Source organism: Cricetulus griseus, chromosome 9, assembly GCF_003668045.3.
Source record: "Cricetulus griseus strain 17A/GY chromosome 9, alternate assembly CriGri-PICRH-1.0, whole genome shotgun sequence".
NCBI lineage: Eukaryota > Metazoa > Chordata > Mammalia > Rodentia > Cricetidae > Cricetulus > Cricetulus griseus.
In genome coordinates, this window is record NC_048602.1 from 133,121 (window position 1) to 147,900 (window position 14,780).

Below are 14,780 nucleotides of genomic sequence, written 5' to 3' on the forward strand. Positions count from 1 at the left end.
CTTTCTGGCTGCCTGCCACTCTGTTTAGCCTTCTAGCCAGGCCCTGTCTCCACTCCACAGCCTTCCTGAATGGTGGGCTTGCCTGTCTGTGTTCCCCTGCGCTGGCCTCCCCACCTTCCTACAAACTATCCCTTTGGTTCCTGTGAAGTGCTGAGCAATTGCACATGATCCCTTTGAAGGGGGCATCAGTACCTCCCCTACCTTCTGGGGCATTGTGGGAAAATGTGGCGGTTTGAATGAAAATGGTCCCCATAGGCTCATATATTTGTTTTTTTTTTTTTTTTTTTTTTTTTTTTTTTTTTTTTTTTTGAGACAGGGTTTCTCTATGTAGCCTTGGCTGTCCTGGAACTTGCTCTGTAGACTAGGCTGGCCTCAAACTCAGAAACCCACCTGCCTCTGCCTCTGGCGTGCTGGCATTAAAGGTGCCACCGCCACAGCCGCAACCACCACCGCCACTCAATGCTCATACATTTGAATGCTTAGTCACCAGAAAGTGGAACTTGTTTGGGAAAGATGAGGAGGCGTGGTCTTGCTGGAGGAGGTGTGTCACTGGGGGTGGGCTTTGAGGTTTCAAAAGCCCATGCCACAAGAACCAGTCTCTGTCTGTCTGTCTGTCTGTCTCTCTGCCTGCCAACATACTCTTTTTTTCTCTTGTAAGTCGCCTTTGTCATGATGTCTTCTCACACCAATAGCACAGTAACTAAGACAACTCTCAGAGGCTCTGTATCGTGAACTCACCCCATCGGCTTTGCCCACCTCTCTCAACCCCTGAACTGGGCAATCTGGCCAGACCCTCCTGTGTCTCCCAACTCTGCCGTTGTTTCTGCCTCTCCTTTCACTCTTCCAGAAATATCCTGTCTGTGGATGCCCTGGGGGTCCAAGACCCCGTCACACACCAGCACTCAGGGAAATCTGCACAGGAATGAGGTCTGGTCTGAAAGTTGCAACACCCACTGAGCTTCCTTTGGGCAGAGTGGAAGTCCTTCCAGCAAGAACACAGAGGTGAACATAGACCAGGCTGTGTAGGTGGAGTCCATATTCTAAAGAGAAGAACTCTGTACACACACACTCCATACACTTTCTCTCTCCTCCAGCTCTGCCCTCTGGACTCACTGCTCTGTCGCAAACTGCCGCACAGCCTCTGACTCCCTTGGTTCATCATGGAAGAAAAGTCTAGATGGGTTCAAGATCTTCAGTTGTGGGACTGAACATAAAGCCTCACGCATGCAAGTCAAGTATTCTCTCACTGAACTAACCTCTGGGCCCTCACTGGGGCATTAGACAGGTTTTCTACCACTTAGCTACGTTGTCAGCCTCCTCACCAGTGGATTCTAGGCAAGTCTACCACGGACAGACACATGAACCCTACCCATCGTTGGTGGACTCTGGGCAAGTGGTCCGCTGCTAAGCCATGCCCCCAGCTCCTCACTGTTAGATTCTAGGCAAGGTCCTTCACCAAGTTGTATTGAATCCAAGCTGTACTGCTGAGTCACACCCCCAGACCCTTCACTGCTGAACTCTAGTAAAGTTCTCCCACTGAGCAATGCCCTCTGGTAGATTCTACGAAGGACCTCTGTCAGAGCGCCCCCCGCGTCCCCACCCCCCCGCGCCCCCCCGCCCCCCGCCACACACACACACACACACACACACACACACACAATCTCTCCAGGGAGCTCTTGCCCAAGAAAAGAATGAAAACCCCAGTGACCCTCAGGCTTTCTCTCACCCTTCACCTTTAGGGTTAGGAAACCAAGGCCCAGGGAGCAGACACTCAACCGACACCTGACACTTAGGATCAAGACAAGGTAAACTGAGGCCAGGACAGTCATTTGCCTACAAAGCCCCTCGTTCCTCCTGCTGTCCCCCACGTCAGCCTCCCAGGCCAACTTGAGCCAAGTGTCCCAAGCTCACAACAGAAAGGCAGCGTGGGGGTGGAGGTACGGGGTGGCAGGGGCCGACCACAAACAGAGCCTGACATTTCTGGGCAAAAACAGGGAGAAATTTCAATCATTAGAGCTTCAAGGAGATTCTGGAAGATGTCTTCCAATGAGCAAGCCTTCCAGAGTGCCCTTCCTGCACAAAGTGGCTCCCAAGCTGGCAGGGAGTGAACCTGGCATCCGAAGCAGTCATCCGCTGCTCAGGAGCCCGCCCCCCAAAGGTGACATTCCCTCTGGATTGTCATGCTTACCATAGCTCCTGTAATACCTGGAAACTTCACAAAGCTTGCAAATCACCAAAGTCCTGAACACACCCAAGTGGCTGTGAGGAACCAAAAATTTAAATTAATAAAAGTTTAAAAACTTAAGGAAAATTTAACTTCTTAAATCTGGCTCCTGATTCCCTGCTCTCAGATAGGGGAAGGTAACTGTCCATCACTCCTGTTAACATTCCCTTAAAATGTATAGTTACTGACTAAGTCTGTACTTTGTATGACCTTAAGTAACCATGGAAACACTGTAATTTGTGGCCTTCAACCTTATGGTCTGCCCCTTTAAAAGCTTTTCTTTTTGGCTGGTTGGCATCTCATTTGCCTGCCATGCAGTGAGATCCTAGCTGGCCAGCTTGAAATAAAAAGAAACCTTTTGCTTTTGCATCAGAATGTTGACTCCTTGGGTTAGTCTCTGGGCTCCTGGAACCTGGCTCAACAGCTGCTTCTGGGTTCCAAACAGCAACAAAGTCTTCTGCAGGGAGGGAGGGGCACATGTTCAAGTGCCTGAGCCTATGAGGGACATTGACCATTCAAACACCACACCACAGTATTGCACCCTTTGCCCAGTGACCATTCTGGTTTTATTTGGAACTCTGGCCTCAGACCTTGTGCTGCCTGCCTTCCTTTACTGGAAGGTAACTGACTCCCCCATGGGTATCCATCTGAACCCAAGGTCACACGGGGTCAGGGGGCCGCCTCCAAAGAAAGAGTGAATGTTTAGGGGGCACTGACACCACAGGAAAAGGGAGCAGGTCGCTTCCTGCCTTTTTCAGCTTTTGTGTGTTCAATCAACAAATATCCGACGAGAGTCTCCAAGAACTGGGTGCTACAGCTGTGAACCAAACAGGCGAAGGTCTCTCCTGGAGCTCACTGGTGCAAGGGACATAGACAGGAAACACATTAGAAGTCTGCGGCTGAAGGAATCCAAGGAATTTCACCCACAAACAACTGTGTACTCTGGGGATCAGTGTAAAGGCCCCTGGTGAGCAGGAGATACTGTGAGCTTCCTAGGATGCTCCCTCAGCAGGATGAAGGACTTTAGGCCTCCCCCAAGCTTCAGTGAACACACACACACACACACACACACACACACACACACACACACTCTCACACACACACACTCTCACACACACACACACTCACACACACACACACACACACTCTCACACACACACACACACTCACACACACACACACACACTCTCACACACACTCTCACACACACACACACTCTCACACACACACTCACACACACACACACTCTCACACACACACACACACTCAAACACACACTCACACACACCACAGCGCCTGGACAAATTGCCAGCTGTGGTTCTTCCCAAGGCTCATTCAGCTTTCAGAGAGTTGATCTTTTTCCACAGCCTCCCAAGTTAACGTTCCCATCTCGGGCCTCCATGAAAAGAAAGACAGAGATGTCTGCACCACACTGGCTTTAGGTAACCACTCTTCTGTGACTGTCTCTCTCTTTCCATTCCATCCCAGGGAGCCCTGTGGCGAGGGCATAAGTGACCTGCTTTGGTCTTCACTACAGTTGGCTCATATCCCCCGAGTCTTCTCCAGGGTTGGGAAGACTTCCTGCAACGAGGGGCCATGATGTTTGTAAGGCGCATGCCTGTGCATGTGACTCAGCCCTGCTGGTGTGCTTTCTAGCTTGTCAAGTTGAAGAGATTATCTCCGTATTCTTCCCGAGGATACAAATCCTTGCCTGTGGTGGAGGGGCAGTGTGCTTGTTAGTGTCGGTCAACTTTGACACAAGCTTGAGTCATCAGGAAAGAGGGAACTTTGATTGAGGAATTGGCTCCATCGGTCTGTGGGGGGTTTTCTTAATGAAGGATTGATATGAGCGGGCCCAGCCCTCATCTGCCATCACTGGGCAGATGTTTCTGGGTTGTATGAGAAAACAGTCTGAGTGAGCCGTGGGGAGGAAGCCAGTAAGCAGCTCCCCCATCATGGCCCCTGCCTCAGCGCCTGTGAGATGGACTGCAAATTCTATGCTGCAATTGTTAGACCCCCGAAAACTCAAGTATTCGGGGGTCACAGGCCACGTTCGCGGTCACCCCAATCACCAGGCGGATTCGAGAGCTTGCTGCAAACTGCACGAGGCTTTATTGTAATTTAACGAGCTAACCCCATGTTAGCTCGGGTCTTTCACCCACCCGCCATGGCGGATGGCTAGAAAAGACGGCTCCTACGGGCTCCCAAAAGATCTTATAGGGCAGCGTAAGGGGAGTGTCTAGGGGTACGCACAGGCTTACGCACAGGCTCACGATTGGTGTGCTTCCAGGCTTGGAGGGCTTGCCCTGTGTTAATTGGCAACTGGTTGTTATGGCCCATAGGCCCTCCCATGGTGGTTGCTATGCTCTGTGTGTCATTGCTATGTGCTTGTCCATAAAGCACACCCAGGGTCATAAAGCATAGCGCCACCAGCTAACTTCTGATTGGTTCCTTGTCACGAGACAGGCATCTGACTTTCTAGTGACTAGGTCAAGGTCATAGAAGCACATGTTCGACCGTTATGGCTGCCAAAAGGGAAGCCGGTTCCTTCACAATAAACCCTTTCTTTCCCAAGTTGCTTTTGGTCCTGGTGTTTATCACAGCAACTGGTAGGGGCAGGCACAGTACCATGTTTCCAGATGCCAACAACTATGGAAAAGCAACAAGACAGGGAAGGAGATACTGCAGGTGTGGTTGGTTTCAGATTAGCCTTCAGCGTGTGCTATAGGAGGGATCCCTGCACCAGAGGGACCACGACTGGGTCTTGAAGGAGGAAGGCATTGGGAGAGATGCAGCTTCACATGGGGAGACGTCCTGATGGGGCCTAAGAGGACCTGTGGCGGGAGAGTCAGTCTAGCAAGATGGGGATGTTGAGGGGAAGAGCCCCTCAAATCCAGGAATGAAAGGGGTTCTTACTCTTCCAGCTTATCAGGGAGGGTGAGAACTTCCATATCGTGTGACTCAGCGTGGCCTCGCCTCTGTGCCGATGGACACGGAGCCAGGTAAAAGTTACCTAGTGATTGCAAGGAGGAGGGGCTGAGCTAGCTTGCCACAGTCATTTTCTGGAATTCCCTACCTTTCCTCTGTCTGCCTCATAAGTCACCCTCCCCTCCATGGAGGTTTGCCAAAGCCTGCTCTCCAGGCCCCTTGTGTTTGGGGTCACTTTTCAGTTGCTGTGACAAAGTACCACAAGCAAGGCAACTTCCAGAAGAAAGCCTTTATTTGGGCTCATGTTTCCAGAGTGCTCGGAGGCTGTCAAGGCAGGGAAGCGGCAGGAACGGACACTCAAATAGCCATGAGAACACACGCTCTGAAACACGAGAAAGAAGCAGAGACGGTAGCCTGCCTCAGCTGTTATCAGTCACCAGGTATCTTCCCACCGTCTGCTATGCTATGGGCGCAGCCCTTAAAAGTGTCCACCGGGCACAGTTACCGCTCTTACCTCTCTTGCATCTCTTCCCTGTTCTCTCTGTCCGTCCGTCCTGTCTGTCTGCCTGCCTCTCATGTCCCCACTCTGAGGGCCTTCTCTCTTTTACTCTCTCCCTTCCCTCTCCCCCAGTAAGCTTGTTGCACTAACTGTTTCTCACGGTGTATTTGCTTAGTGGCCCACCTTGGCAAGGACCCCCAAAAGGTACCCACTTAGCTTTTCTTTTCTTTTTTTTCTTTATCCTTTTAGTGGGGCCAGGTGTGGTGACACATGACTTTAATTTCAGCACTAGGGATGCAGAGGCAATTGGACCTCTGTGAGTTCTATGCCAGCCTGGTCTACATAGTAAGTTCCATGGCACCAGGACCATTAGACCCTGTTTCAAAAGATAAAATAAAATAAAATAAAATAAATAAAAGGGTTCAGAAGTCAGGTAATTGGAACTGATTATAGATAACTGAGGGACCAAAAATTAAAATAAATAAAAGTTAAAAAAAACTTAGGCCCTGGAAAGGGAACGTCTAATGGAAAAGGAAAATTTAACTCCTTAAATCAGGAGTGCCATGGCTGGCGCCTGATCCCCTGCTCTCAGAGAAGGAGAGGTAACTGTCCATCACTCCTGTTAACATTCCCTTGTTAATTGCTGGTCATAAAGATCCCCCAGCCCAGGGGATCACTGACAGACCCTGTGACTCTGTAAGCCCATGCCCTGTCTTATCTCAGTCAAATGTATCTCCCTTAAAATGTATAGTTACTAACTCTGTACTTTGTATGACCTTAAGTAACCATGGAAACTCTATAATTTGTAGCCTTCAACCTTATGGTCTGCCCCTTTAAAAGCTTCTCTTTTTGGCTGGTTGGCATCTCATTTGCCTGCCATGCAGTGAGATCCTAGCTGGCCAGCTTGAAACAAAAAAAAACCTTTTGCTTTTGCATTAGTGTTGACTCCTTGGGTTAGTCTCTGGGCTCCACGAACTTCGTCCTGTGAAACCCCCAGAAGCTCAGGCCTCCAGAATCTTTTCCCAGGAATTCGGCCACCCCACTCACCATGAGGAGGCAGAAACTTGATGCAAACAGCAAGAGGCTTTAATGAAAGGTGGACGTTTGTGCAAACGGGCTCTCTCAGCATGCAGGCTAGAGAGCAGCCCCGTCCCCCAGGCACAGGCGTTTTTTTAAAGGCAAAAACCACAAGCTTAGGGAGGGGTGTGACCAGAGTCATGGGTTCCTCAGGAGGCCCTTTGTCTTGAGGAGAGGGCTGGGAATCAGATGGCCTCCTGACCCACCAGTTGTAAAACCTGCAGACCTCAGGATATCTTGCTTGAGCAAATGGTAGCTATCTCTTTGTTTCATAGGGACCCTTAATTGTTAATTATTGACACATTGGCCAGTGGGGCAATCTGTTTCCTCCATTATTAGCCCCTCGGGGAGGGTAGCCATCTGGGAATTCTTGGTACCCAGTTATCTTATGGCCTTTTAAGCTGGTAAATTACAGGCCCTAAGTCATAGTAGTGGCCTTAGTTTCTGGGTTAGGCTGCCCTACATTCAGTTTGGAGAGTTTCCTTATCTGGGCTATATTTCTTTGCTAATTTTTAAGTCTTTCAGTATAATAATATCATCAACTGTGCATCCTGCTGCCCCACCCCTGCCCACCAGCCAAGGAAGGTGAAACCAAGACCTAGCTCAGATTTGGTAGCATAGAAGCCAGAGATGGGGTCTTCGGTAAGATGGCAGCTGGGAAGGGGTGTGGATTGGAAGAGACAGGTGCAGGACAGTGAGCGCTGGAAATGCCCCCGAGGGGCCCTATCACAATGGGAAGGATGGAGACAAACTGGCAGTGAGTGGCTGGAGGGCAGAGGGGCCACAGGAAGGTCGTGTGGTGCTTTTACAGCCTTAATTCTTTTATTTATTTATTTTATTTTTTTTTTGGTTTTTCGAGACAGGGTTTCTCTGTAGCTTTGGAGCCTATCCTGGCACTCGCTCTGGAGACCCAGCTGGCCTCGAACTCACAGAGATCTGCCTGCCTCTGCCTCCCGAGTGCTGGGATTAAAGGCACGCACCACCAACGCCCAGCCAACAGCCCTAATTTTTAATTTAAAAAATTATTATTTTATGTCTATGGGTGTTTTGTCTGCATGTATGTCTGTTCTCCACATGCCTACCTGGTCCCCATGGAGGTCAGGAGAGGGCGTCTGATCCCCGGAACAGATGGCTGTGAGCCACCATGTGCCTGCCGAGAACCCAGGCCTCAGGAAAGGGAGCCAATGCTGTCAACCTCTCAGCCAGTTCTCAGTCCCCTTAACTGTCTTACTGAGATGTAAATCACACCTCCTAAAATCCACCTTCCTCCCCTCTGTGACAAAACCAGGTAGGGTTTACTCTGATTCCTGCTTCAGAGGTGGTCTGCAGGGGTGGTTCTCATTGGGTGGCTGAGGAAGAAGGGCCAGCTCTGCCCTACCCACCTCCTAATGGTTGCAGAACCTCCCAAACAACCCCACCAGCTGGGGACCAAAGCGTTCCAAACCGTAGCATCCTCTTCCTTGAAACCTACAGCAGTCCTAAGGTGAGGCCGTCATCACCACTGTCTAGTCCAGGAGATTTTTCTGCACACACGCCTCTGAGCAGGCCCTTCCACCCCTCCTTGTCTGGGCAGCCATTGACCTCCCTGCCTTCGTGGATTTGCCTAATCTGAATCCCTACTGTCGGAATCATACAACAAGAGACATTTTCTGACTGTGTCTCTCACTCTGTGTAACCCTTTCAAGGTCCGTCCATATTGTATGCAGCCTCAACATTTAGTCCTTACTTAGGACTAGGTAGTAGTCTTTTGTGTATTATAGATCATATTTTAGGGCTGGAGGGATGGCTCGGTGGTTGAGAGTGCTTGCTGTTCTTCCCAAGGCCCCAGGTTCAATACCCAGGAGCTCACAACTGCCTGTAAGTCCAGTTCCAAGGGATCCCAAGCCTTGGGGTCTCTCATGTGCACATACCCCCCACCCCCACACATAATTAAAAATAAGAGTAGTAAATCTTTAAAAACTTGTTTCTATCCATCTTCTGAACTTGTAGGGGGCTTTTTGGCTGCATGAGTGAGGATGCTAATGAATATTTGTGTGGACATGTGTTTTCAATGATCTTGGGTACAGACCTAAAAGTGGAATTATTGAGTCACTTGGCAAGTCTGCGTTTAAGGTTTTGGAGGAGCTGTCAAACTGCTTTTCAAGCTGTCTGAGCCATTTTACATTCCCACTAGCACTAAAGGAAGGTTCTAATTTGTTCCCAATCTCATCAACACGTCTTTCTATTTTTATTTTACCCATTCTTGTAAGGCAGGAATTGAATCTCCTCATGGTTTTAAGTTTTGTTTTCGTAATTACCTGTATGCGTATGTGTCTGTATGTTGGTGTGTGCACATGAGTGAAGCACCTACAGATGCCAGAGGAGGGTGTCAGATCTCCTGAAATTGGAGTTTGTGAGGCACCAGAATCCTCTGTGAAAACAGCCAATATTCTTAAGTGCTGAGCCATCTCTCTAGCGCACCCCCCTGGCTAAACAACAAATAGGGCAAATCTCACATGGTCACTGCCCATTTACTTTAAATAAATGCATTTTTAAAAAGATTTTATTTATTTATTATGTGTTCAACACTATGCTTCCATGTATATCTGCACACCAGAAGAAGGCATCAGATCTCATAACGGATGGTTGTGAGCCACCATGTGGTCGCTGGGAATTGAACTCAGGACCTCTGGAAGAGCAGTCAGTGCTCTTAACCTCTGAGCCATCTCTCCAGCTCACGCATTTTATTTTATTATTTCGTATTATGAGTGTTTTACCTGCAGGTTTGTTTGTGCACCATGTACATTCAGTGGCCTCAGAGGCTAGAAGAGGCTGGAGAGGTGGTTCAGAGGTTAAGAGCACTTCAGCTCTTCTAGAGGTCCCGAGTTCAAATCCCAGCAACCACATGGTGACTCACAACCATCTGTAATGAAATCTGGTGCCTTGCTCTGCTGTGCAGGAAGGCTCTCCTGGAACTGGAGTTCCAGATGGTTGTGAGCAGCCATGTGGGTGCTGGGTACCAACCCGGGACCTCTGGAAGAGCAGTCAATTTAGCCACTGAGACACCTCTCCAGCTCCCTTACTGCTTATTTTAAATGACATTGTCTTTTTATTGGCATATGGGAGTTCTTTATACATTCTGGATTTTGGTCCCTCATCAGAAGATTCACAATTTCTCCCATCCAGTGGTTTGTTTATTCACTATATTGGTGGTCTCTGAAACACCACACTTCTCAATTTTGATGAACTCTCATTTGCCATTTTTTCTTTGGTGTCATAGCCTAAGAAACCATTGCCTAATCAGTCATAAAAATGTATCTTACGTTCAATTTTTATGCATATGAATGCTTTGTCTGCATGTATGCAGTGCTCTTGGAGGCCATAAAATGACTATAGACCCTCTGAATCTGGAGTTACAGATGGCCGTGAGCCTCCATGTGGCTGCTGGGAACTGAACTCAAGAACTCAAGTCTTAACCCAGCAGTGGTGGCACACACCTTTAGTCCCAACCAGGTCTACATGGAGAGATCTTGTCTCAAAAGCAGGGTAGGGGGGCTGGAGAGATGGCTCTGTGGTTAAGAGCACTTCCAGAAGACCCGGGTTCAATTCCCAGCACCCACATGGCAGCTAGCAGCTGTCTGTAACTCCAAGATCTGACACCCTCACACAGATATACATGCAGGCACATCACCAGTACAAGTAAAACAAAAAATTATATATATATATATATATATATATATATATATATATGTATAGAAGACTATATATATAGTCTTCTGCAAGAGCAGCCAGTACTCATAACTACATAACTGCATAACTGCTTAGCTGTTTCTACAGGCCCAGGTTAGTGTATTTATTTTTCTTTCTTTCTTTTTGAGATAGGTTTCTTCTATGTAGCCCTGGCTGTCCTGGAACTCTCTCTGTAGATCAGGCTGGCCTGAACTCACAGAGTTCTACCTATCCCTGCCTCTGTCCCTGCCAGTGACACACGCCTTTAATCCTAGCACTTGGGAGGCAGAGGCAGGCAGATCCTGTGAATTCAAAGCCAGCCTGATCTACAGAGTGAGTTCCAGAACAGCCAGTGCTATACACAGAGAAACACTATCTTGAAAAACAAAACAAGAGTTCTAAAGTCATATACCACCAATGCCCAGCAAGTTATTGTATATTTTCATCTAAGGATTTTATAGTTTTACTTCTTGGTTTGTTTGTTTGACTTAATTTTTGCATGACACAAGGAATAGGGCTCAGCTTCACTACTTTGCGCATACTTAGAAAATTGCCCCAGTGATATTTGCAGAACAGGTTATTACTCCTCCACCGAACTGTGCTAATACCTTTGTTGAAGCTGTTGTTTTTTTTAAATATGGGATGGCCAATACACACGTGCATGCTAGGAACAGAGTCAGCAGAGAGGGAGAAATGGTGACAGGCGCTGGGTGGGGGAGAGTCCTCAGGTGGGAGAAGGGACTGGGTCCAAGTCTCAGGGCAGGGGACCTCTGTTCTTGGAGAAGTAGGTCAGGTGACCGGTGCAGAGGTAGGCAGTGGGCGTTCACTTCTGATCCCGTCACTTTTCTTGCTGAAGCAGGAAGCAGCAAGAGAGGAAGACAGAGAAGTCCAGACCAGAGCCAGAACTGAGAAGAGGGTGTGCCAGAATGTGATACTAGTCCCCAGTCTCTGCTGAGGCCACGGTGTCTGCAGCAGCCTCTCCCCGCTTCCCTATCTCACAGGCTGAGACAAAGTTTGCTGGTTCCTGGCTAACAGAGTCTCCGGGGCCAGGATCTTTACCTGAGCAGTAAATGTTATCAAAACAACACACCCTGCCCTCCACGCCTCTGTACCTTCTGCCTTGTCATAGGCCCTTAATGCGAAATCCCTGTCCTCTGAGAGCTACATCTCCCTCCTCTGCCACATGGACTCTGGTTCTCTTCAGAGCCCCACACCATGCTGTCTGTCTCTCCTGCTGAGGTCTGAAATCTCCTCAGAGTACCTGTTTTTTATGTTTTTAAAATAATGCTCGCGTGTGTCTGTGTGTGTGTCTGTGTGTGTGAGTGTGTGTGTGTCTATGTGTGTAGTGTATGTGTGTCTGTTTATGTGCGTGTCTGTGTGCATCTGTGTGTGTGTGTCTGTGTATGTGCATTTCTGTGTGTCTGTGTGTGTCTTTGTATGTGCATTTCTGTGTGTCTGTATGTGTCTTTGTATGTGCATTTCTGTGTGTCTGTGTGTATCTGTGTATGTATGTGTCTGTGTGCATCTGTGTGTGTGTGTCTGTGTATGTGTGTGTGTGTGTGTGTGTGTGAGAGTGTGTGTGTGTGTCTATGTGTGTAGTGTATGTGTGTCTGTTTATGTGCATGTCTGTGTGTGTGTGTGTCTGTGTATGTATGTGTCTGTGTGCATCTGTGTGTGTGTGTCTGTGTATGTGCATTTCTGTGTGTCTGTGTGTGTCTGTGTATGTGCATTTCTGTGTGTCTGTGTGTGTCTTTGTATGTGCATTTCTGTGTGTCTGTGTGTATCTGTGTATGTATGTGTCTGTGTGCATCTGTGTGTGTGTGTCTGTGTATGTGTGTGTGTGTGTGTGTGTGTGAGAGAGTGTGTGTGTGTGTCTATGTGTGTAGTGTATGTGTGTCTGTTTATGTGCATGTCTGTGTGTGTGTGTGTCTGTGTATGTATGTGTCTGTGTGTCTGTGTGTGTCTGTGTATGTATGTGTCTGTGTGCATCTGTGTGTGTGTGTCTGTGTATGTGTGTGTTGTGTGTATGTGTATGTGTGAGTGTGTGAGATGATAACCTGTGGGAGTCCATTTTCTCCTCCCATCATGTTGGTCCCGGGAATCAAACTCAGGGTATCAGGTGTCTTTACCAGCTTTGCAATGTCATCAGCCCTTGTTTTGTTTTTTGAGATATAAACCTCGATGCTATGTAGTCCAGGTTGGAATAATCATAATCATCCTCTGCCCACTTCAGCCTCCTGAGTGCTGGGATCACAGATGCGCACCAACAGACTCAGCTCTTTTTAAATTAATTAGTGTGTTGTGTGTGAGTGTGTGTGTATGAATGTGTGTGTGTGTGAGAGAGAGTGAGAGTGTGTGGTGTGTGAGTGTATGAATGTGTGTGTGAGTGAGAGTGTGTGGTGTGTGTGTGTGTGAGTGTGTATGTATGAATGTGTGTGTGTGAGTGTGTGTGTGTGTGTGTGTGCTGTGAGTGAGAGTATGTGCTGTGTGTGTGTGTGTGAGTGTGTGTGTGTGTGTGTGTCTGTGTGTGTGAGTGAGAGTGTGTGCTGTGTGTGTGTGTGAGTGTGTGGTGTGTGAGTGTGTGTGTATGAATGTGTGTGTGTGTGAGAGTGAGAGTGTGTGCTGTGTGTGTGTGTATGTGAGTGTGTGTGTATGAATGTGTGTGTGAGTGTGTGTGTGTGAGGGTGTGTATGAATGTGTGTGTGTGTGTGAGTGTGTGTGTGTGTGTGTCTGTGTGTGTGAGTGAGAGTGTGTGCTGTGTGTGTGTGTGAGTGTGTGGTGTGTGAGTGTGTGTGTATGAATGTGTGTGTGTGTGAGAGTGAGAGTGTGTGCTGTGTGTGTGTGTGTGTATATATATAAATGTGTGTGAGTGAGAGTGTGTGGTGTGTGTGTGTATGTGAGTGTGTGTGTATGAATGTGTGTGTGAGTGTGTGTGTGTGAGGGTGTGTATAAATGTGTGTGTGTGTGTGAGTGTGTGTGTGTGTGTGTGTGTGTGTGTGTGTGTGTGTGTGTGTGTGTGTGTGTGTGTATGCATGACCTCATACACCACAGTGTGTGGAGAGGTCAGAGGACAATTTGCAGGAGTTAGGTCTTTTCCTTCTACCATGTGGGCTCCAGGGGTCACCAGGCTTAGCAGCAAGCACTTTTACCCCCTGAGCCATCTCACAAGCTCAATATTCTTACTTTATGCTGGGTGTGGTGATCCACACTGTTAATCCCAGCATACAGGAGGCAGAGGCAGGGGGACTTCTGTAAATTCAAGGCCAGCTTGGATTACATGGTGAGTTCTAAGCCAACTGGGTTACATATGAGACCCTATTTCAATCAACCAATCAGTCACAGGGCTGGAGAAATGGTGCTGAAGTTAAGAGCACTTGCTACTCTTCCAGAGGACCCAAATTCAATTCCCAGCACCCCCATGACAGCTCAAACCATCTGTAACTCCAGTTCCAGGTGGTCTGATGCCCTCTCACGTGGCTTTCCTGAGGGCTGGTTCATGAACACAGACTTGAATAAGTATATATAACCAAAATTTAAAATAAATCTTTATTAGTTATTATTAATTTATTCTGTATTATTTGTTACAGGGTCTCATATCCCTGGCTGGCCTGGAACTTGCTATGTAGAGCACACTGGCCTCAAACTCAGAGATTTGCCTGTCTCTGCTTCCAGAGTGTTGGGAATCAAGGCCACTACACCCAACAAAACTAAATCTTTTATTTTTTTTTTTAAGTAAAAATTGGGGAGACTGGAGAGATGGCTCAGCAGTTAAAAGCACTTGTTTTTGCAGAGAACCTTAGTTCAACTCCCAGCACCCACCTACCAACTCATTTCCACTCATAACTTCAGTCCCAGGATGTACAAGACACCGACATACGCAATAGCAAAACTCATACACATAGAGTCTTAAAAATTAGTAGAACATTTTAAAATCCGAATAATAAGACGAAGAATGGCTATCCCATCAACAGTAGAAAAACACCTTATCCTCACTTCATCTGCTACGGCTGGGTGTAGCCAGAGCTAACCTCAAGGCTGTGATTCAGCTAGCCAAGACAGAGCCCAGCCTTCTGAGCCTCTTCTGGCTAAAGAAGCCACTAATCTCCTCCCAACAAACCGGAGACCCCAGACAGACCGAGGATGGGGTGAATCCTGGCATTTCCTAGTCGCCAAATGTTGATTGCTTAGACTGGAGCAACATCCGGTTTTGTCTACACAAAAGGCTGCAGGAGACCCAGTCGGTGTTCTGCTCTAGGCTTATTAAAACCTCAGGAAGTCCTCAGGCCCTGTGCAGCCCAACTCATAAACCAGACCCCGCTGCAGGCAGCACCCTGGGTTTCGAAC